The following is a 23,859-nucleotide window of genomic DNA, read 5'->3' as shown; positions in this document are numbered from 1 at the left end:
TTGTTAAGCGCTTACTATGTGCAGAGCACTGTTCTAAGCGCTGGGGTAGACACAGGGGAATCAGGTTGTCCCACGTGGGGCTCACAGTCTTAATCCCCATTTTACAGATGAGGTAACTGAGGCACAGAGAAGTTAAGTGACTGGAAAGTACAATTCAGCAAGAGACAATCCCTGCCCACACCGGGTTTATAATCTAGAAGGGGGGAGACAGACATCAAAACAAGTAAACAGGCATCAATAAAAATAAATAGAATTATGGGTATATACCCAACAAAACAAGTAAACGGGCATCAATATAAATAAATAGAACTATTTATCTATACAGATATACGTAGGTGTTGTGGGTGGGGAGAGGGCAGGGAGAGCAAAGGGAGTGAGTCAAGGTGACACGGAGGGGAGAGATAGCAGAGGAAAAGGGGGGTTTAGCTTGGGATGAATAAAGGGAGCAATTCAGGGTAACGCAGAAGGAAAAGGAAGAAGTAGCATGATGTAGTGGACAGAGCACCGGCTTAGGAGTCAGGAGGTCATGGGTTCTAATCCAGGCTCCGCCATTCATCTGCCGTGTGACCTTCGGCAAGTCACTTCACTTCTCAGTGCCTCAGCTACTTCATCTGTAAAATGGGGTTGAGACTATGAGCCCCATGTGGAACAGGGACTGTATCCAAACCCATTTGCTTGTATCCACCCCAGCACTTTGTACAGTGTGTGGCACATAGTAAGCACTTAATAAATACCATAATAATAATAATTAAGTACTGGTATATTCTGCCTTTCTTTCCATTGTGTTGGTTTGGCCTCACCTTGGCTTTCTGTTTGATTCCAACTCAGGTCCTGAAGCAAACCAGGTAACCAAGACTGGTGCTTACGTATCTGGAACTTATTATTGGGAAATAAATTCTGCAGGGGACATATCTAGAGATCAAGCCATTTGCTTTCATTCCAGTGCCAGGCTCCTCTCTGAGCGGTCTAGAATCACATTCTCCTCCTCCTCCTTATCATCCTCTTCTAAGACTCCTCTACTTAGGCCCCTCTGATCTGCAGCCAGGCATAAACCTCTGGCTGTGAGGTTCTAATAGACGCTGGGCCTGAATCTCACAGGAGTTCTTTTCCTTGAAGCTCCCTTTCCATCTGATTCTACAGTGTCTTGGTCGTGGACCCAAACTCTATCTGGGATTCTTGATGTCTCACTCTCCCTCGTATAGTTTGCCCATTAATTTCCCTAGGTTCTGGTAAAGAGTCTGGGTTGCTGTCTTAATTCAACTAGCATATTCCTTTTGAACTTGCTCCAGGGACTTTTGAGCAAATCCAATAAACAGATATCCTGTGTCTATCCGACAGCTCTGAGGCAGAAAGGCATTTGGACGAGGGGAGGATACAGAGGTTTTGATGTGCTTTATTAATGATCTTTCAGCACCATTCTTTAAAGAGGAGGGGAGGCAGTCTTTTTTTTATTGGTATTTGTTAAGCGCTTACTATGTGCCAGGTACGGTACTAAGCACTGGGTAGATAAAAGTTTTTCTCGGCCTTATATAAATTTTGTAGGTGAGTTTGACCTGAAAATGCATTGCATCTCACCTGACAAAGTTCGCAGCTTCCAGAGCTGAATTTCTACGATAGAATAATAACAATCATAATAATGTAACTGCGGTATTTGCTCAGGGCCGATCACGTGCCAAGCACTGTACTAAGTGCTAAGAGAATCAGGTCAGACACAGTCCCGGTCCCACCTGGGACTCACAGTCTAAGTAGGAGGGAGAGCAGATATTGAATCCTCATTTTGCAGATAAGGAAACTGAGGCACAGAGAAGTGACTTGCCCCAGGTCACACCAGTAGGCGAGTGGCAGAGCTGGGATGATTAGAACCCAGGTCCTCTGACTCTCAGGCCTGTGTTCCTTCTACTAGGGCATGCCTCTTCCCTGAGAAGAAGTCCCTATTGCTTAGGATCGACTGGAAACTTGAGAGAAGGAAAATGGACATTGATCTGTCGAAGCCTTTGTGAAGAGAGATCAGTGAGAGAACAAACGGAGGGTTTGTCTGCTCCCCAGACATGGCTGTAGATGGGGATTGTGATAGAAACCAAGAGGCCTTCCCTGACTAAGCCCCCCTTTCCTCTTCTCCCACTCCCTTCTGCGTTGCCCTGACTTGGTCCCTTTATTCATCCCCCCTTCTGGCCCCAAAGCACTTACAAAAACATCTGTATTTCTTTTATTTATATTAATGTCTGTCTCCCCCTGACTGTAAGCTCGTTTTGGGCAAGGAATATGTGTCTGTTGTTATATTGTACTCTCCCAAGAGCTTAGTAATACGGTACTTTGCCCACAGTAAGCTCTCAATAAATAGGATCGAATGAATACAATGCTCTGCACACAGTAAGCGCTCATTAAATAGCATTGAATGAATAAATTAATGAACAGAAAAGGCTTCCCTGAGGCCTACCAATGGAAAATACCCCGGTGACCACCATTCCTCTATGCTCCCCTCACTAACTCCCAGTTCACTCGATGCCTCAGTGGGAAGTCTGCCAACAGACCCATGTCAGTCTCTCACCTCTGGCACAGCAAGGCTGCCTGTACTGTAATTTTCCATCCAGGCAGCAAACACTTTCCCCATACCAAATCCATGAATTAGGGATTCCTCTCTTTAATAGGCTTGGTTCCTGTTCAAGATTTTTTATTTTTATTAAGCTCTCGCTTCACTCATTCTACTTTTCCTGTTCCTTTGGGTTGAGGTCATTAAAGTCGCAAATCAAAGAGTCTGGTTTCAAACCCCGGCTGGATCCCGGTGGAAGGGAAAAGGACAAAAGGCAGTAGTTGCGAGGCTCCCGGGTTCCCCCATTTAAAATGCTGCCCGAGTTCCACGCCAGCCCGGCTCTCTTGGCTTCATCTTAGGCTTGTCTGGATTTCTTTTGCTGGATGGAAAATTCGAAGGTTCAAGACAAAGGAGCTCCAATCCTCCAGAAACAAATTCAGAAATTGTGGGGGAAGGGACCGAACGTTCAACCCAGGTTCACTTAGGCATTGGAGGCCCAGCAACCTCAGAAACGCCGAGCTTCAGAAGGCTGCAGGCGTCATCAAAAAGGAGGAAAGAACTGAAGCTCCTCCAGAACGAAGCATCACCTCTCACTGATTCTCCCCAGGAGGTCATTCATTCATTCAGTCGTATTTATTGAGCGCTTACTGTGTACAGAGCACTGTTCTAAGCGCTTAGGAGAGTACAATACAATAATAAACACATACGTTCCCTGCCCACAACAACCTTTCAGTCTAGAGGGGTTCCCGCGCTGTCTACAACCGTCCTGCTGCTACCTTGAGCTTGTCACTTCATTTCTCTGGACCTCAGTTCCCCTGTCTGTAAAATGGGGATCAAGGCCGTGAACCCCATGTGGGATAGAGAGAGCCAACCTGATTAGCTTGAATGTACTTCAGGGCTTAGTTCAGTGCCAGACACATAGTAAGCACTTAACCAATATCATAAAAAAAGCAAAAAATAAATGAATAAAAATAAGGAAGCACTGAACACCCTGCCCAGGAGACACGACCCCTCCCTGCTCCCCAGAGCCCAGCTGACCCTAAAGATTATTTTATCCTTGGGGGAACACTCTCAATCAATAATTGTATTATTGAGTGCTTATTGATCTCCACACATTAAAGAAAATAGCGATGTTCCTTCAGCTTTCTAAGAATTCAGGAAGAAAAATGGTTCTCCGAGTGCTTAAGAAGGTGTATTTCACTCACAAGAGATTTTCCACCAGCAGAATCCCACTGGAGAAAGGAGATTTTCCTGCATCCGAAAGCCAATTGACAATTGAGAAGATGAGTCAGAGCACGGGAGGCGGGGAGCGATAAACATGTTCCCTAGCTTATACCTTTACCCGTGGTGGGTTGCGGGGTGGGGGATTAAAGGAGGGGATGCCTTTCTAACCCAGAAACTTTGACCCAGCACTTAGAACAGTAACACATAGTAAGCGCTTAACAAATGCCATCATTATTATCCAATGGAATCGGAACCTCCAGTCTCCCTTTTGGCTGGTAAGACAAGAAGAACGACTGTTCAGTGTGACGTTCAACGCTCTTCAGTCGTGACCTCCCGGGTCATAACCCAGATATCACTTTGTTTTCGAGGGAGACAAATCAGTGGGGAAATTTTTCCACTTTTCCACAAATAGCCTCTAGTTGAGGCAGTTCTCAGTCGATTGGGTTATATTGCACTAGGAGTCCACCTACTATGTCATCACTGGGGCGCCTTTCTTATTGTTTGGCCTCCATCATCAGATGATTTTTCTCTCCAAGCAGCAATGGAGTCTACACAGTATAAGTCCGAAAGCGAGGCGATAAGTACTGTTCCCAAAATGCACCACGGTTCTGACATTCACCTCCCTATTAATAACATTAATAATAATAGTATTTCAGTACTTACTATATTGCCAGGCACTGTGCTAAGGGCTGGGATGGATACAAGCAAATTGAGTTGGACACAGTCCCACATGGGGCTCACAGTCTCAATCCCCATTTTACAGATGAGGGAACTGAGGCACAGAGAGGTAAAGTGACTTGCCTAAGGTCACGCAGCAGACAAGTGGCTGAGCCGGGATTAGAACCCATGACCTTCCGACTCCCAGGCCCGTGCTCTATCCACTACGCCATGCTGCTTCTCCATTCTGTACCTCAATTTCCCCAGCTGTCGATGGGCTGAAGGACTCTTTAGAGTGTACTCTCCCAAGTGCTTAGTACAGTGCTCTGCACGCAGTAAGCGCTCAATAAGTACGATCGATTGATTGCTTTTCTTCCTTGTCAGGATGAGGGAGAGCCCGAGCACTTGATCGGATCATGTGCAAGACAGACTGGAGCAAGGAGAAGCTGATGCAGTAACGCAGGCTTTAGAGGATGAGAGCCTTAAGTGGCCCAACGCTGGGGAAATGGTAAGAAAGAGGAAGGATGAAGTAGCCTAGTGGAAAGAACCCAAGACTGGGAGTCAGAAAGCCAGGGTTCTAGTCAATTGTATTTATTGAGCGCTTACTGTGTGCAGAGGACTGTACTGAGTGCTTGGAAAAATACAATGTAACAATAGAACAGACACATTCTCTGCCCACAGAGAGCTTAATAATAATTATGGTACTATGTGCGAAGCACTGTTTTAAGTGCTGGGATAGATATAATAATGTAATAATGTTGGTATTTGTTAAGCGCTTACTAAGTGCAGAGCACTGTTCTAAGCGCTGGGGGAGATACAGGGTAATCAGGTTGTCCCACGTGGAGCTCACGGTCTTCATCCCCATTTTACAGATGAGGTAACTGAGGCACAGAGAAGTGAAGTGACTTGCCCACAGTCACACAGCGGACAAGTGACAGAGCCGGGATTCGAACCCATGACCTCTGACTCCCAAGCCCAGGCTCTTTCCACTGAGCCATGCTGCTTCTCGAAGCAGGTATAAGTCAAGCAGGTTGGACACCGTCCCTGGCCAACATAAGATTCACAGTCTGAATCCACATTTTTCAGGTGAAGTAACTGAGGCCCAGAAAAGTGAAATGACTTGCCCAAGTTCACACAACAAAGTTGAGGAGCTGGGATTAGAACCCAGATCCCGCTGACTCCCAGGCCCCTGCTTTATCCACTAGGCCCCCGTCGCTTCTCCTTGTTTGAATGTGAGCCTCAGATCTATTGACTCTCACTGGTCTGAAAATTGGTTTGCGAGGTTTAACAGAAATGGGAAGGTGGAAAAAATATAACAAAGTGGTTGAGTGTGCTGGTCTCGCACCTGTATCACTCTAGTTTTTAGAAGGAATATTGGCTGGCTGTTAGCCCGTAATGAAGACAAGCAGCCAAAGTCTCCTTGAAACCCTCTTCCCAAAGGCAGAAAGGACAGATAAATGAGTTAAAGCTGGGATGGAGAAACAAAGTCACCCTGATAAATTCTTACGCTGTGCATCTTCACGGTGCTTTGCCCAGGAAGGGATAAAAGCACGTTACTGCAAACAACTGTTTACTCTTCCCCAAAATCCCTAGCAGGCAGGTGAGGGACGGTTACTATCCCCATTCCACAGTGGGGAAAATGACCTGTCCAAGGTCACTCAGTAAACAGAAGCGGGCCTATGAGCCTAGAGCTCTTCACTTCCTGGCAGGAGGGAGTGAGTGGTGGGTGGGAGAGAGTGGATGGCAGGGAGATGATTTCAGTGGTGCACTGTTGGGGAAGAAATTCTGGTTTCATGATTAATGAACAGACTGAAGAGTTTGGCACCTTAGGCGGGACAGGACCAGGGCCAGGAAAGGAAGTGGCAGGAGGGGAGAATAAGGGAAAAAAAGGGGAGATAAGGATTTGCCTGGCTCAGAAATCACTGCCGGGAAGTCCCTACTTGGACGCCTCAGATAGGGAGTAGGGGGATTTTTTTATTTGTTGTGCTCCTAGCTGGATCTGAGCAACTCCTTGTTGACTTTAGACTCCAAGCAAGGGGAGCACGATTCAGGTGTGCCTTGGCTAAACTACTTTTGGTTTCTGGGGGTCCCCAGACCCCCTTCTTTCAGGAGAAGCAGCGTGGCTCAGTGGAAAGAGCATGGGCTTTGGAGTCAGGGCTCATGAGTTTGAATCCCAGCTCTGCCACTTGTTGGCTGTGTGACTGTGGGCAAGTCACTTCACTTCTCTGTGCCTCACTTCCCTCATCTGTAAAATGGGGATTAAGACTGTGAGCCCCACGTGGGACAACCTGATTCCCCTATGTCTACCCCAGCGCTTAGAACGGTGCTCGGCACATAGTAAGCGCTTAACAAATACCAACATTATTATTATTCTTCTTCTTTGATCATCCCAGTCGAAGGAATTTAATTACAGCACACTCACGGGCTGCCTCCTCTGATTGGTTCCCGAATATTAGTGTCTGTCTCCCCCTCTAGATTATAAACTCACTGTAGGCAGGGAATGTTATATTGTACTCTCCCAAGCGCTTAGTACGGTGCTCTGCACACAGTAAGGGCTCAATAAATACGATCGATTGACTGACTGCAACTCCTTAGTCAAGTAAGTAAGGGCTGTTCAGAACCAGTTACCACCTGGAGTAGCCCAACTGCTCCAGGGAAGCAGCATGACCTAGTGGATAGAGCACGGGGCCTAGGACTCAGAAGGGCATGGGTTCTAATTCTGGCTCCGCCACTTGTCTGCTTTGTGACCTCGAGCAAGTCACTTCACCTCTCTGGGCCTCAGTTACCTCATCTGTAAAATGGGGATTAAGACTGTGAACCCGACATGTGACAACTTGATTACCTTGTATCTACCCCAGCGTTTAGAACAGTGCTTGGCACATAGTAAGTGCTTAACAAATACCATAATTATTATTATTGTATTAACTGGCCCATCTGGATACTAGTCAGATAGGATTTTCCCACTACCCTGGTGTCCTTAGGGCGACCACTTTTTTTAAGCACTTACTATGTGTCAGGCACTGCACTAAACACTGGGGTAGCTACAAGCTCATCAAATTGGACACAGACCATGTCCCACATGGGACTCACAGTCTTAATCTCCATTTTACAGATGCGGGGACTGAGGCACAGAGAAGTGACCGGCCCAAGGTCACACAACAGACCAGTGGCAGAGTGGGAATTAGAACCCGGGTCCTTCTGACTCTCTAGCCCAGGATCTATCCACTAGGCCACACTGCTTCTTATTTGTGTCACCCAGAGGTTGAGGTCTGACCTATAGGAATCCAAGTGCCTGCATTCAGCAGCAGATCGGGGTGCTAAATTGATCCCATCTACCTCACACCACTCCCATACCCTCCACCACTCTGAAAAGATGAGTTTATCATTCCTACTTTCTCTCAACCTCCCAGGGGTACTGGGCTAGCGAGCGATACGCTGCGTATAAAATGCTCTGAGCTCACTAATAGATGGTACTTCATAAATACGTGCAACTGGGACTCAGTTTAGTAACTGGAATGAGAATCCAGTTTTAAATTTAGAGTTGACCGTTCAGATTCTCCTCAGATTAATGTAAAGCCAACAAAATCAAAATGGGAAAGATACTCCTGTTCTAGCTTCAGGCAGATAAAAAAAAAATCAGTCAGGAGTGAGAAACAAAGCCCTCAGCTCATTCTCTTCTGCATAAGAATGATAGTTTATCAATCATTCATTAGTATTTCTTGAGCACCTACCTTGTACAGAGCCCTGTGCTAAGCACTTGAGAGCACAATAGAGTTGGAAGGCCTTCAGAGCTAGAGGATTAGCCCTAACTAGTAGGTTGGAAGTGCCTCATCTAGTTCTCTCCAGCGTGCGAGACACTAAATGCCACGGACTGAGTCACAGATTGGCTGCAGCTGTGAAATATAGTTCCTAAGGGTCTATTCCTGCTAGGTGATGCCTTTATGGGCTTCATTTTCCCCAGCTGATGGAGAAAACCGGGCTCTAGAAAGATCTGTGAGGAATCTGACCTGGAAAAAGGTTGAAAGAGAATCACCAGATGAAGGTACAAGCATTTTAAATTACCCCACATCGAGGATTCTTGCATCCCTAAAGAAGCAAATGCCTCCTGACCACCAGCTTTTAAAAAAATAAATGTATTTCAGCATTTACCGTGTGCCCAGCACTCTACTGAGCCCTTGGGAGAGCACAGTAGTATAGGTAGACTCATTCACTGCCCACATGGAGTCTCAAAAAATCTGTGTTCACTTGAGGTCAGCGTGTATTACCGGCAACTGATTTGGACCTTGGGCGACGTATCTTATGTAAACGGAAGATCCCCTAAGCAGAAGAGCAGCCAGCTCAGGGCCATCATTCCCCAGGCAGAGCTCCTCCACCCCAAGTATCTCCTTCCTGCAAAATTTCCGCACTCCCCCGGGGTTCTGTTTCGTGTCTGGCACAGACACCTTGGATCCTCAGCTGAGGACGTTGTCTCGTGACCCTGACGATCCGAGGATGTCGGTGGATGCCGGTGTGGCTCTACAGCTACTCGAACGCTCAGGAGAACGGAGGGTTTCCCCAGATCAGATTGGAAGGTGGGTCCACCGAGCCCGTCTCGTTCAGGCGTGTACTAAGAGGCTGATATCGCTCGTTCTGCCGCTCTGCATCAGCAATAGCCATCTTAGTCTAGCTTGCTCATCTCTCTCCAGGCCAAGGGGAGGTGGCAATAAGAGCCTGCCCACAACTGGGCGTTAGAAGCTTGCAACACTGCTTTTATTTGGTTCCACCTCCCATTTTATATTTTTTAGGAGGCCCAAGTAAGAGGCCGGATCAGGAAAAGAGAGGAAGCAGAATGGAGTAGATCTGTGACGTCCTGCCTGATTTAAACCCTAATGCCCAGAGCCGGGGTGAGATAGGGCCATGTAGAGTGGAAGATGGATAGAGGAGGAGAAAGGAGATGAAGTAAGCCAGCCGGTGGAGAAGCAGTGTGGCCTAGGATCGGAAGGATCTGGGTTCTAATTCCGACTCCATCACTAGTCTGCAGTGTGGGCTTGGGCAAGTCACTTTGCTTCTCTGTGCCTCAGTGACCTCATCTGTAAAATGGGGATTGACTATGAGCTCCATGTGGGACAGGGACTGTGTCCTACCTGAGCAGCTTGTAGCCATCCAAGAGCTTAGTAAAGTGCCTGGTACAAAGTAAACACTTAATGAATACCGTAAAAAAATAAACAGGCAAAAAAACCAGCAGGCTTATTCCAAACTGCTCTAATCTGCAAGATGATGGACCGTCCCTTGGCTTGTGAAATAAAGTGAGGGCTAAGGATCAACTAGTAAAATCAAATGGTGGGTTGGGAAGCAGAACTCCCGGACTCTGGTCTCATCTCCTTCCCAGCCGTGTTCTGCTTAACTAGCTTGGAAATGGAATTTCCTTACCCCTCTTTCGGAGAAGTGACTGTGCAACTTAATTAAAGCTTAGAAAGTGCTGTGAGCTATTCAGCTGAAAGGTAATAATAATAGAATGCATTAAGCACTTTCTATGTGCCAACCGCTATGATAAGCACTAGCTACAAGATAATAAGATTGGAAGCAGCTCCTGTCCCACACAGGGCTCATCCCACACAGGGCTCCCAGTCTAAAAGAGAGGGAGAGAGAACAGTTATTTTATCTCCATTTTATGCTTGAGGAAACTGAGGAACAGAGAAATTAAGTGACTTGCCCAAGATCACACAGGAGGCAGGTAGAAGAGGCAGGACTAGAAGCTGGACTTCTTGACTCCAAATTCTGTGTCCTTTCCATTAGGCCGTCCTCCTTCACGTATAATGGTTTATAGGTGCTGCAGACAGCATTATCTCTGTCCTGATTTCCGTCAATTCACACATTCCGTCAATTCACAAATTCCACCCGGTCCCTTCAAACCCCCTAATTCCAGATGGGCTCAGAGTACTCATTGACACTGCACCATTACCTGCCTCCTTGGTGGAATTCAGTGTAATTTTGTTTTTTTCAAAACTGCACCATCCTCACTGAATTCCAGGATGCATAACACCGTATCCCGTGAATTCCGAGCACCATCACCATCTGACGCTCCTGAAAAGATATCTTCCCGGCAGCTCCGTAACCAACTGGCTGATCTGAACCTACAGGCAAATGGGCAGATGCTCCATCTGGGACCAGCAGATTCCAGCCTGATGGGGAAGAAGAGTGTTGGCTTGGGTGTCAGGAGAGGGGAGGAGAGTAATCCGTCTTGAGGGAAGGTCTCCGGGGCAAACCGAGACGGCTGGCATAGTGGATAGAGCGCGGGCCTGGGAGTCGGAAGGTCATGGGTTCTAATCCCAGCTCCGACACTTATCTGTTGCGTGACCTTGGGCAAGTGACTTCACTTCTCTGGGCCTCAGTTCCCTCGTCTGCAAAATGGGGATTGAGACCGTGACCCCCACGTGGGACAGGGACTGTCCAAGCCGATTTGCTTGTATCCATCCCAGCCCTCAGTACCGCACCTGGGACATAGTAACCGCTTAACAAATACCCCAAAAGAGTGTAATCTGGAGGGAAAAGAGAAAGCAATTTACCTTTAATTTGTTGTGTCCACCGTGGAGAAGTCTGGGCTTTGCTCGCCGTCCCCATCTGGCTGTAGGACAAGGCGTGGAGAGACATCTGTTTCCGGGAGGATTGTCTGAAGCCGCTCCCTCGCTCAGTTAATATTTCAATAGGAAGGTGACATGGTGTGGAACGACCTCCATTCCTATGTTAATGGCTCCAGATCCCACCAGCCAGCAGGCAGGTGTTCGGCAGCAGAGCGCGGATATTTTTGACGTCTCTGAGCAGAGGGATCAGCTGGGCTCCCTTAGAGATTCAGCCTGGCTTCTCCAACACCATCAAGGATAAATATTCCGGGGCCAGTTACTTAGCCAAGATTATCCCAAGCCTCCCTGAGCTTAAAAGCTGTTTCCGGCAGTGTCGGCTCTTCGGCTGCGCTACCGATCATCTTGGTTTTATTACTTTTTAGTGGGTAAGCAGGCCGGAGAAATGCACTCATCTGTTTTTTGGGGGGTGGAAAAGAATTCATATCCCCCCCCCAGCCCCACAGCACTTATGTCCGCATCTGTAATTCATTTATTTATATTAATGTCTGTCTGCCCCCGTCTCGACTATAAGCTCATTGTGGACCGGGAATGTGTCTGTTTATTGGTAATAATAATAATAATTGTGGTATTTTTTAAACACTTACTATTTGCCAAGCACTGTTCTGAATGCTGGGGTAGTTACAAGGTAATTAGATCGGACAGAGGCTATGTCCCTCATGGGGCACGCAGTCGTACAGATGAGGTAACTGAGACACAGAGAAGTTAAGTGACTTGCCCAAAGTCGCACAGGAGACATGTGGCGGAGCCAGGATTAGAACCCACGACCCCTGACTCCCAAGCCTTTGCTCTTTCCACTAGGCCATGTGACTTCTCTTGTTGTATTGTCTACTCCCAACCATTTAATACAGTGTTCTGCACACAGTAAACACTCAGTAAATATGATTGATGAATAAATGAATGAATTTGTGCTGGGTTAGCAGGAGAGAATGCTAATTTAATTCATTTATGACCAGGGTCACCTAGGTTGGGGAAATAGGGGCTAGGAAACCCTGTGGGCTCAGTGAGTTGCTTTATCTGTTTTATACAAAGCCTTCTGTTCCTGCAGAGGGTGGGGGCAGCCTTTTATATGGAATTTGTTAAGCGCTTATTATGTCCCAGACACTGTACTAAGCACTGGGGTAGATACAAGTTAATCAGGTTGGACACAGTCCCTTGCCCTACGTAGGGCTCACAATCTTAATCCCCATTTTTTTATAGTACTGGTTAAGCGCTTACTCTGTGTCAAAAACTGTTCTAAACACCGGGGTAGATACAAATTAATTACATCAGACACAGACCGTGTCCCCTCTGCGGCTCACAGTCTAGAGAAGCAGCGTGGCTCAGTGGAAAGAGCCTGGGGTTGGGAGTCAGAGGTCATGGGTTCGAATTCCACTCTGCCCCATGTCAGCTGTGTGACTGTGGACAAGTCACTTCACTTCTCTGTGCTTCAGTTCCCTCACTGTAAAATGGGGGTGAAGACTGTGAGCCTCACGTGGGACAACCTCATTCCTCTGTATCTTCCCCAGCGCTTAGAACAGTGCTGTGCACGTAGTAAGCGCTTAACAAATCCCAACATTATTATTAAATAGGAGGAAGAATAGGTATTCCCATTTTACAGATGAGGAAACTGTGGCACAGAGAAATGAAGTGACTTGCCCATGGTCACACAGGAGACCCGTGGCGAAGCTAGGATTAGGACCCAAGTGCTTCTGACTCTCAGGCCTGGGGTCTATCCACTAGGCCACGCTGCTTCTCGTTGTCTTATTTCGGTTGTCTTTTTCAGGAAAGAAACGGCACCGTGGCAGCCATTGCTTAGGAAATCCACAGAGCTTGTTGGCAAGTTTGGCAATCCCCGCTTTGCCACACATCTGCTGGGTGACTTTGGGCAAGCCACTTCATTTCTCTGGGCCTCAGTTACCTCATCTGTAAAATGGGGATGAATGTGAGTCCAGACTAAGCCCCCTTTTCCTCAGCTCCCCCTCCTTTCCACGTCACCTCCTCTCGCTCTTTGCACTCGACTTTGCTCTTCCCCCCAGAGCACTTCTGTATATGTGTATATATACAATTCTATTTCTTTATATTGATGCCTCTTTACTTGTTTTGATGTCTGTCTCTCCCCCTCTAGACTGTAAGCCCCTTGTGGGCAGGGATTGTCTCTCTTTATTGCTGTATTGTACTTTCCAATCGCTTAGTACAGTGCTCTGCACAGAGGAAGTGCTCAATAAATCCCATTGAATGAATGAATGAATGAATTTGGGACAGAGACTGTGTCCAACCTGATTAACTTGTATCGACCCCAGAGCTTAGAGCAGCGCTTGGCACATATAAGGACTTAACAAGTACCACGATTATTATCATTATCGTCAAGCGGCAGAATGCCTCACCCTGGAAAAAGCCATTTAATCTGCTCTTTTTTTCCTGTGGGAGAGCAGCGTAGGATGCATTAGGGCTTCACTCTGAACAGTTCCCCCTTTCCCCGTGAGACGCAGATCTTTCACCTCCTCCCTGCCCTTACAGCAGAGCAGACTCAGAACAGCATCAAGGTGCCGAGTTCTAATCCTTTCTCTTGTACTGACTCGTTCTTTCTTGCTCTCATCTGCAGAGAAACAATGCTGACGTATCACAGAGGAAAACCCAGTAGATATGAAAGGTCGATTTCAGTCCGGGGTCTATAGCCCCCGTCCCGAAGAGGTCAGGCGGAGTAGGAGACATGGAAGAAGAATCAGATTGTAATTTTTAACCGAATCGCAATCGAAGGGCGTTTGCTTTATGATGCCTTCGCTGTTCAGACCTCTGGGTCAAAGCCCAGCTACAGTGTCGTCCTAAGGACACAGATATCGGCACGGTGGAGGTAGTGGGAGGCAGCGATGGAGGTGACCTTTTCCTTTCATCCAATCGCATGAACGACGTCAATAACTGAATGTGAGATAAAGAAATGAGCTGTCGCCGCCAATTAACATGCGGGCAGCGATCTGCTCGTGGGCTTGAAAAAACCGGAATCTCGTGCCAGGCTGCAGGATAGGGGATGGAGGAGTCGTGAACTGCCTCCTCCACGCCTCAGGTCATCCTTAGGATGTGCCCGGCAAGGTCAAATGAAGGAAAGAAGAGCGGCGAGGGTTCAATCTTCAGGCTCTCCCCCTCCCCCTCCCCTGGGGTGAGGAATCAGTGACCTCAACGCCGGGCGATTCAAAGCTGCGGAACGGCTATCTCTGGAGGTGATAGCTTGCTCTTGCTTTTTGGTGACCGAGCCGTGTGTACAGAAGGAAATAAACAAGAGGCATCTGGGTACTAGGTAATTTGGACTGTAGTAACACAGGCTACGTCGGCCTACGTGCTTCTCTGCATTGATTTGTGGACAGGGAATGTGGCTACAGACCCTGTTGAATTGTAGTCTCCCAAGAGCCTAGAACAATGTGCTGCACAAAGAAAACACTCAATAAATACCATTAATGATAGATGATGATGGCACACAAGGAGCATATTTCAGTTTTGGGGGTTTTTTTATGGTATTTGTTAAGTGCTTACTATGTATCAGGCACTGTATTAAGCGCAGGGGAAGCTACGAGCTAATCAGGTTGGACACAGTGCCTATCCCACCTGGGGCTCAGGTCTTAATCCCCATTTGACAGATGAGGCAACTGAGGCCCAGAGAGGTGAAGTAACTTGCCCCAAGTCACAGAGCAGACAAGGGGCACAGGCGGGATTAGAACCCAGATCCTACCGACTCCCAGGCCCGTGTTCTAGCCACGAGGTCATGCTGCTTCTCCTACTTTCACCAGCTGCTTCTCCCGTTACTGCATGACTCAGTTCAGCTGAAGTACGGTGGTCAGAAAAGTCTCTGTCTTTCCACAGCCCCTTAGATGGGATGTCTGAGGTCCAAAGAACTGGTCCTAGCTGTTTGAGATCATCTGGAGATGCTAAGCACCTTGAGGGCAAGGGAATGTAGGTCTCGGTTACGGTTGTCAATCAGTGGCATTGATTGAGCGCTTACTGTGTGCAGAGCTCTTAACTAAGCGCTTGGGAGAATACAGTCCATTTCCTACCCACAAGCCCAGACTGAGCTTACCGTTGTCTTCTCCTCAACTGGCGTTAATGTTAGTATTTGTTAAGCACTTACTATGTGCAGAGCACTGTTCTAAACGCTGGGGTAGATACAGGGTAATCAGGTTGTCCCACGGGAGGCTCCCAGTTAATCCCCATTTTCCAGATGAGGGAACTGAGGCACAGAGAAGTGAAGTGACTCGCCCACAGTCACACAGCTGACAAGTGGCAGAGCCGGGATTAGAATCCATGACCTCTGACTCCCAAGCCCGGGATCTTTCCACTGAGCCACGCTGCTTCATTACAGTGCTCTGCATTCAGGAGGCGCTCACTAAATGCCATTGATGAAAACCAGTGTGATACCCACCTCTCAGTAGAGGCCACCATTTCCCAGTGAGTATTTCCTGCCGTTCGGATGGCATCCATTTTCTAAACTTTCTCCGTCCCGCTAGAGCCAACTTGATCATGAATTTTTAAATGTGTTTTTCTCGTACACAACTTTTAAAGCCAGAGTTATTTTCCTGGCACCAGCTTCTACGGTTCAGATTACTTAGCCGCACTAACGCTCCTCTCCTATGGTCAACAGGCTCAGGGGCCCGGTGGGAAAGGTGGTTGGGGCCCTGATGCTAAACTCTGCTTCCCTTCTTTGACAAAGCAAACCGGCGAGGAGGAAATGCAGGTCTTTTTCCTTTAAAGCAGGACTTTTATTAATAATAATGATAATGGTATTTGTTAAGCGCTTACTGTGTGCCAGGTACGGGACTGAGCCCTAGGGTGGATACAAATAAATTGGGTTAGACACCGTCCCTGTCCCATGTGGGGCTCATGGTCTCAAACCCCATTTTACAGATGAGGTCACTGAGGCCCAGAGAAGTGAAGTGACCCGCCCAAGGTCACACAGCAGACAAGGGGCAGAGCCGGGATTAGAACCCATGATCTTCTGACTCCAGGCCCGTGCTCTTCCCACTACAATCTGTTGTTTCTCATACACCAAGCTGCTTCTCATAGGCAAGAAGCCTCCCTTCCTCCCCCAACGCCCAACCCCACCCTGAAAAGGGCCAACAACTGGCTTTTTAAGGAATTCCCTCGGTGGCCTGTTGATGTGTTTGCACAGAAGCAAGCCCCTTTTATTGTCTCAATAAAGCTGATCTCAATTGGGCTGATTGCTGTTTACTGTACAATGCTTTAGGGCTGATTCCAGAAGGCGGTTTCCAGAGGCCCTCCTTCTCTTCCCTCCTCCCTCCCCTTCATCTCTTTGGCTTTCAAGACTCCTTCCAGGCAGTTCCGGCCATCTGCCACCCGGCGCCCAGACTCGGGGACTGAGGGGCTGAGCCAAAAAAGACAAGATGCTGCGCTGTAATGCATCGTTCCGGGATGTCAGCCTCTCTCCTCCACATCCGTGTCTTTCTCCGCCGGTTCGAAGGTCCAGAAATGAGCAGAGGCCACCGTCTTCTTGCAAGAAGGGCGGTTTCCCTCTTTAGAGTGTAAGCTCCTGAGGGGAAATCATGTCTTACTCTTATCGTACTTGCCGGGGCACTTGGTATATCGCCCAGTCCTCAGAAGATGCTCAAAAATGATTGATTGACTGACAGTCAGAGTGCTATTTCAGGCATGCCTTGCAACTGGCCCAAGAGTCTGCTTGATTGACAGCTGCTGCCTGCATTATGGCAGCTCCTCAGTCTCCCCCTCATCCCACTGCTAGCCTGCCCTGACTCGGGTAATGCCCTAAAGGCACCCAGACTGGTTACGGGATCGGTTGCCGGGGGGGTCTTGGGATGGAACGCACAGAAGCCCAAATGCTGCCCGACTCCCTAGTGATGGTTTTGTCCACCTGACTCTAAAAAAAAATCAATCAACTGCAAACACTAGGGCTGGACTCTCACTCTCAAGTTGGGTCTGAAGCGAGAGATGCGGCCACAGCCGTATTTCACCGAGGAAGATTTCTCTCCTCAAAACCTAATTTCCTTGCGTGGACCTGTTGGGCGAATCGATGGCAAGCCGAATTCAAGGTTCAGAATGTCTGCCTTGCAGGCCTAGTCTGACTCCTTTGTTGCTTACGTCATTAAAAAAACACCCGACTGAGAGAATACTGCAGCACGTAATCTCACCGCCTGAGGAACCAGGCAATGACTACTGTTTCGAAAGCACCCATGGACTAGAAAATAAAAACTCTCTTATTTGGATTAAATGTTATAAACGCTTGGTATTTGGGAAGCGCATTTTCGTTTTGGCCACTACTATGAAATCCAAAAAAGCATCTCGCAGGCCAGGGGGAAAAAAAAAAATCATACTAAAGCCTATCTATTTTGAACGTCTCTTTTCTTGTCAGGCCAAGAAGCAAACAGCTTCATCACCGTCAGAGAGATAAATGATGTTATCTTCCTCCTCTCAGACTGTCTCAACGCACATTGCTCCCGACACCCGACTCATCTGTTGGGGTCACACACTCCCCACTGAGGCTCCTCACTCCGCCCCAAAAAAAGCTTTAGCGGTGGCTGAGTCCAGGAGAAACCAGCACGGCCACATGAACGATCATTCACCCAGGAAATTCGGCTTCCTAGCGAGCTGCTGGAATAACGCTCCGGGGAAAGAACATATTCCCTTCTAGTCACATCACTACTTCCTCTTTCTTTAATGGCATTTGTTAAGCACTTACTGTGTCCCAGACACTGTACTAAGCACTGGGGTAGATACAAGCTAATCAGATTGGACGCAGTCCGTGTCCCACATAATAATAATAATGTTGGTATTTGTTAAGCGCTTCCTATGTGCAGAGCACTGTTCTAAGCGCTGGGGGAGATACAGGGTAATCAGGTTGTCCCACGTGAGGCTTACGGTCTTCATCCCCATTTTACAGATGAGGTAACTGAGGCACAGAGAAGTGAAGCGACTTGTCCGAGGTCACACGCAGACAAATGGCGGAGCCAGGATTAGAACCCAGGTCCTCCTCATTCCCAGCTATGGGATCCGATGACCTTGCATCTACCCCAGCGATTAGTTCGGTGCTCGGCACGTAGTAAGGGTTTAACAAATAGTGCAATTATTATTATTTTTATTATTTGTGCAGAACATTATACTAAGTCCAAGTACAATTGAATTAGAAGATATGATTCCTGCCCTCGAGAGTCGAGCTTGAGATATTGGCAGGAAAACCGGGTAGGGATGTCTTGGAGACAGAAGATAACACCGGATTGCAGAGAAGAAGCGCTTAGTCCAGTGCTCTGCCCAAAGTAAGTGCTCAATAAATACAATTGAAAAAAATGAGTGAATGAATGAAGAGGGATCAGGAGAGAAACTAGGTCAATTAATTGGTCAATCAATGGATTAATTGAGCACTTTGTGTGCAAAGCACTGTACTAAGGGCTTGGGAGAGTACAATGGAGTAAATAAACAAGATCCCTGCCCTCAAAGAGTTTTACAGCCTTGCGGGGAGCCAGCCACTAAAGTAAATTACAAGTAGTTCTTTCCAGGTTCCCTGGAATTCCCCATTTTATGTAAAGCATAAATGCTGCTTTGGTTAATTGAGTGCCAATTCCATTTAGCTGGTCTGAGACGTAATTGCTGTTTACCGTGGGTTTACAGCATGATCACTGAACCCTTCCCGGGCCCTTAAATTGGATGGGATTGCCCCTACTTACCTTGGTCTCGAAGGGCATCTCGAATCATCTACCTTCTCTGTGGTCAAGTGTGGGAGGAAGGGGGTGGGTAAGTGATGATCTCTTGAAACTGTAGATCCCTGTGGTTTTTCCAAAGTGCTTTTCCCTTACTGACCTTGTTTTTCTTCACTGTATTCCTGGGAGGGAGAAGGGACTATTATTATTCCCATTTTATGGAAAAGGAAACTGAGGCACAGGAAAGTTAAGTGATTAATAATGTTGGTATTTGTTAAGCGCTTATTATGTGCAGAGCACTGTTCTAAGCACTGGGGTAGATAGAGGGTAATCAGGTTGTCCCATGTGAGGCTCACAGTTAATCCCCATTTTACAGATGAGGTCACTGAGGCCCAGAGAAGTGAAGTGACTTGCCCACAGTCACACAGCTGACAAGTGGCAGAGCCGGGAGTCGAACTCATGACCTCTGACTCCGAAGATTTGCCCGAGGTCACCCAGGAGGCTGAAACCAGAGTTGGGGGTAAATCCTAGATCCTCTAACTCCCAAAGTCATGTCTTTTCCACTAGATCACGCTGGTATTGTGGTTTTTGCTAAGCGCTTACTACGTTCTGAGAGCTGATTATAAGAGATCATCAGGACTCACAGCCTAAGTAGGAGGGAGAACAAGTACTGAATCCCCATTTTGAGGTTGAGGGAACTGAGGGACAGAGAAGTTAAGTGTCTTGCCTAAAGTCACACAGCAGGTACGTGGCAGAGCTGGGATTAGAACCCAGGTCCTCGGACTCCCAAGCCCATTCTCTTTCCTTGCTCCTTCCCCTTACACGATTGCAGTGGGGGTTGGAATAGGAGACAGAAAAATAAAGTAACTCCTCCCCACTGTATTCACTCTTAAAATTGACCTTTAAACCTTACCCTTTCCAAGTTGAGTATATATCATCGCCCACAGGAATGTTTCTCAGTAGAAAATTAAACTAAAGAAGAGACTGTTGGGGCATTGATATGGTATTTACATGTTCAACTTGGAATAAGGATCAACTGGAAGTCTCAGAAGCTAATGAGTTATTTCAATCCGTGCTTTTCTGCAAAAATTGACCTAATGAAAACATAATTTCCATTAATTAGAATTACTTCCTTGAACTCCTACTTAATCGTTCTTGGTCCACTACTTTGGATTACGATCAGATTGCTCCCCAGTGCCTGACTGATATTTTTTTGGTTCTTGAGCAATGACAGAGAAAGGACTAGAATTCGTTCTTCAACTGCAAGCCTGGATGATGCAAAATAGAGGGTCAAAGGAGGCTCAGAACTATCACGAAGGAGCCACAGAAACTAATTAACCTAGAAACTAACCTAGAAAGTAATTAACATAGGGAAATAGTGTGTCTCAGTGTAAAGAGCACAGAACCGCAAGTCAGGAAACCTGCGTTCTAATCCAGGTTCTACCACTTGTGGGCTTTCAGTGTGGCTGAGTGGAAAGAGCCCGGGCTTGGGAGTCAGAGGTCATGGGTTCGAATCCCCACTCTGCCACTTGTCAGCTGTGTGACTGTGGGCAAGTCACTTCACTTCTCTGGGCCTCAGTTCCCTCATCTGTAAAAGGGGGATTAACTATGAGCCTCACGTGGGACAACCTGATGACCCTGTATCTACCTCAGCGCTTAGAACAGTGCTCTGCGCATAGTAAGCGCTTAACAAATACCAACATTATTATTAACCTAGGGCAAATCACTTGACTTTGCTGTGTCTCAGTTCCTCATCTGTAAAATGAGGATTGAATGCCTGTTTTTTTTTAAATGGTATTTGTTAAATGCTTACTAATATTGATAATAGTAATTATGGTAATTGTTAAAGTGCTTATTATATGCCAAGCACTGTTCAAAGTGCTGGGATAGATACTAGAACCCAGGAGGATCTGGGTTCTAATGCCGACTTTGCCACTTGTCTGTGTGACCTTGGGCAAGCCACTTCACTTCTCTGTGCCTCAGTTCCTTCATATGTAAAATGGGAATTAAGACTGTGACCCCCGCCCCCCAGTGTAGGACCTGGGCTGTGTCCATTCTGACTGGTTTGGTATGTACCCCAGCATTTAGTACAGTGCCTGGCACACAGTAAGTGCTTAAAAATACCAGAATTATTATTATTTTTATTTTACTATGAGCCAGACACTGAACTAAGACTGGGGTAGATATAAGCCAATCTGACTGGATCCAATCCAAGTCCTACATGGGACTCCCAGTCTTAATCCCCATACTTTTAAACCCCATTTTACAGATGAGGTAACTGAGGCAGACAGAAGTGAAGTGAGTTGCCCAAGGTTACACAACAGACAAGTGGCAAAGGCAGCATTAGAACTCAGGTCCTTCTGACTTCCAGGACCGTGCTCTATCCACTAAGCCACACTGCTTCACAGGCCAAGGCTGTCTTTCCTCCGTTTAGACTGGAAGTCATAAGTGGGGCAGATCTGAAAGCATTGTATCTATCCCAATCTTGGCACATAGTAAATGCTTAACAAATACTATTTTATTATTATTATTATTCAGTAATTCAGTAATAATAATAACAAACCAAATCGGGATTTTGACTCTGGCAATACAGTAAAAAATAAATCACCTGATTGTGTTATGTAAAATGTAAAATTAAAATTCAAGAATATACACGTTTTGCTCCTTTAACTTCAGAAGAAGCAAACACAGCATCCTTCGATGAGTATTGAATCTGAACTTGAAAATAGAGTTTGACATTGCTTTCTAATTCCTCCCTGACTTCATTTTGCATTTTTCCACATGTTCCTACAGCACTCACAGTCTTCCTCTTTTGACCAATCTAATACCTAAAGAACTTGTTCGCAGTGTGAGCCTTCTTTGCAAAAAAGGTGAATTCTGTTTTTATTAATTCCCCACTACCTCCTTTCTATCCCCACAATTACGGTGTTGAAGTAGTGTCAGAAAGTAGGTGCTTTCTTTATGAGCTTCTGCTCTCAAGCCTTTCGAACTCCGTTTTAAAATTACCGTGTGAGGATAACATTCTCGGGCTTATTCTCGGCCCTAAGGTGGCAGTAAATTGGGCGACAGTGTCTCCATTTTGTTTTTGACTAAACTGAAGGTGGCGAAAAGAGAATCGCCCCCCGCTAATTGTTCAGGGCATTTTCTTAATTTAAAGCCAGTTTCACAGTTCAAAGTCTTAAAGTAAAGCTGCTCCTGAAGCCAAGAACTTGTCACCCACCCCAAGACGTGGATTTTAAAAATCTCAAATAGCAAGAGGATTGGGTGTGATGTTCCCCTTAGCCGAAGTGCAGAGAAAGGGGTGCATCTGTATGCTCCTGAACTTGGCAATGAGGTGCAGCTTAAAATACCAGAGACCTTCCACGATTTCGGCACAAAGTCCTCAGAGAAAGATTGGTGCCCCATCCAATTCTGCCCCCAAACTCTGCCTCCCTTCTCCTGCAGTCCAGAGTTGCTTTTAGCAGCAGGCTGGATCACCTTTCCTTCGCCCCAGACCAGGGCCCTGCTGCCCAACGCTATCAGTAAACATGGCAAATTCATTAGCTCACTTTGTTTTCAAGCATCCTGCAAGGGGTGACGCTGGGGAGGAGGGTCTTTTAGAAGAGCTAGGGTGGCAAGATTAAATCCCAATTAATCATAACCAAAGGACCACAGGGTGTCCTGCCAATATCCACATAAAGATTAGAGAAGGCTGGGGCACCTTTTGGCAGGTTGCCGAGCAAAACAACTCTTCGAAAATAGCAACTTGCTAATCTCACGAACTTGCTTGAATTGTCTATGACATTGAAGACGTGTTTTGAAACAGGAAGGTGGGGGGGGCTGCTATTTTTCTTTGAATATCATTATTTAGTGTTACTTTTGAATTTTCTAACCTCAGGAAGGAGCGAGACGTCTGACAGACCCTTGTTCCATTAATCCGCTTCATTCCCAGAAATGGGAGAGTTGTATCTCATTTCCAAGCATTTGGGAATGATCCACACACTAATAGTGATGGAATTTACTAAGCGCCGAGGCAGACGCAGAATAATCAATTCATGCACAGTCCCCGTCCCCCACACAGCTCAGAATCTATGAGAGCAGATCTACCCTGTATTTTACAGATGAGAAAATTGAGACACAGAGAGGCTAAGTGATTTGTCCAAGGTCACACAGCGGGCTAGTGGCAAAGCCATGGCTAGAACCCAGGTCTGACTCCAGCTCCTTCGATTAATTAGGCCGTGACACTCTTCTACTCTTGCCTAAAACGAAGTTCCAGTTTACCGAGTTAACTCCCGGTGACAAGCAACACCTTTCTGCTCTGGCGAGGCTGGGGAAAACAAGTTGGTACCTGTGGAAGGATGAGTCTTTCGCACATTCTGGAAGAAGTTGCCTTAAGATAAAACCAAATGAAAAGTTTCCTCAGCAGATGGTGTTAGGTTATATTTTCTTTCTTTGACCTTTCCATTGCTGATGTCAACCAGGAGGCAGTAAGTACAGAACAATTATTTTCTTGGCCATTTCCACTTGACAAATTTGTTTTTGTGTTTTGTCCCCAAGAGAGCTGGAGACAAATCTATTTTTTGCCCAGGTAGCAAATACTAGAGTCTCACTCAGGGTTAATGGGTACATTTGGGTCTGTGATCAAACAATGCAGTATTGACCACTTCCCTCTTCAATTCAGAAGCAAAATTTACACGATTACATTTGATGAACATGGCCTTCTGCCTCCTCCCTACCGCCACTGAGGTTTTTTTAAATCTTTTCTTTCAATTGCTATAAAGCTCTGCAATTTGTCCACTCTCTAATAACAGAAGTGTGCTTATTTACTTCATGCTTTCAAGGTGCAAGTAATGGGCTTTAAACTAAAAATTAACCTGATGAAATTCAGGAAAGAATACAGTATATTGAAGCATATCGCAATGGCATGACAACTCAAAACAGACCACCATCCAAATAATTTTTCTGATTTTGGAGATGCTTTTCCCTTGGACAATTTTTGCACAGTATCCTTCTTTGAAGATTAAAATGAAAATGAAGCTCTTGGAGATAATTTTTTCACTTCACTGCATTCACGTGAATATGTTATTGTTGGCGGCTCCAGAGGGGCCTGGAGACCGACACTGACAAAGAGGAAAAAAATATTTGAGACAACCTTGGTGGCCGAAGTAGCAGAATTCTCTGAAATGCTGATCCAAAGGAACAAATACTGAGACTCTGA

At 46.5% G+C, this 23,859-nt stretch overlaps 1 long non-coding RNA gene across 2 annotated transcripts in view; it reads left to right on the top strand.

Annotated features, from left to right (window-relative positions):
- The window catches only part of LOC103171184, a 34,592-nt gene extending 20,022 nt beyond the window's left edge, over positions 1 to 14,570 (top strand). Inside the window, exons 3-4 of one of the 2 annotated variants that reach the window (XR_003762885.2) lie at positions 4,796 to 4,919; positions 13,613 to 14,570. This is a non-coding gene — a long non-coding RNA (uncharacterized LOC103171184). Of the gene's footprint in view, positions 1 to 4,795; positions 4,920 to 12,793; positions 12,923 to 13,612 lie in introns of those variants that run through there. The other variant, XR_005660539.1, reaches the window with a different exon arrangement.
- The last annotated feature ends 9,289 nt before the right edge of the window (positions 14,571 to 23,859 follow it).

This window comes from Ornithorhynchus anatinus, chromosome 11, assembly GCF_004115215.2.
Source record: "Ornithorhynchus anatinus isolate Pmale09 chromosome 11, mOrnAna1.pri.v4, whole genome shotgun sequence".
Classification (NCBI taxonomy): Eukaryota; Metazoa; Chordata; class Mammalia; order Monotremata; family Ornithorhynchidae; genus Ornithorhynchus; species Ornithorhynchus anatinus.
Note: the sequence above shows the minus strand (reverse complement) of the source record. Positions and strands in the feature narration are given on the sequence as shown.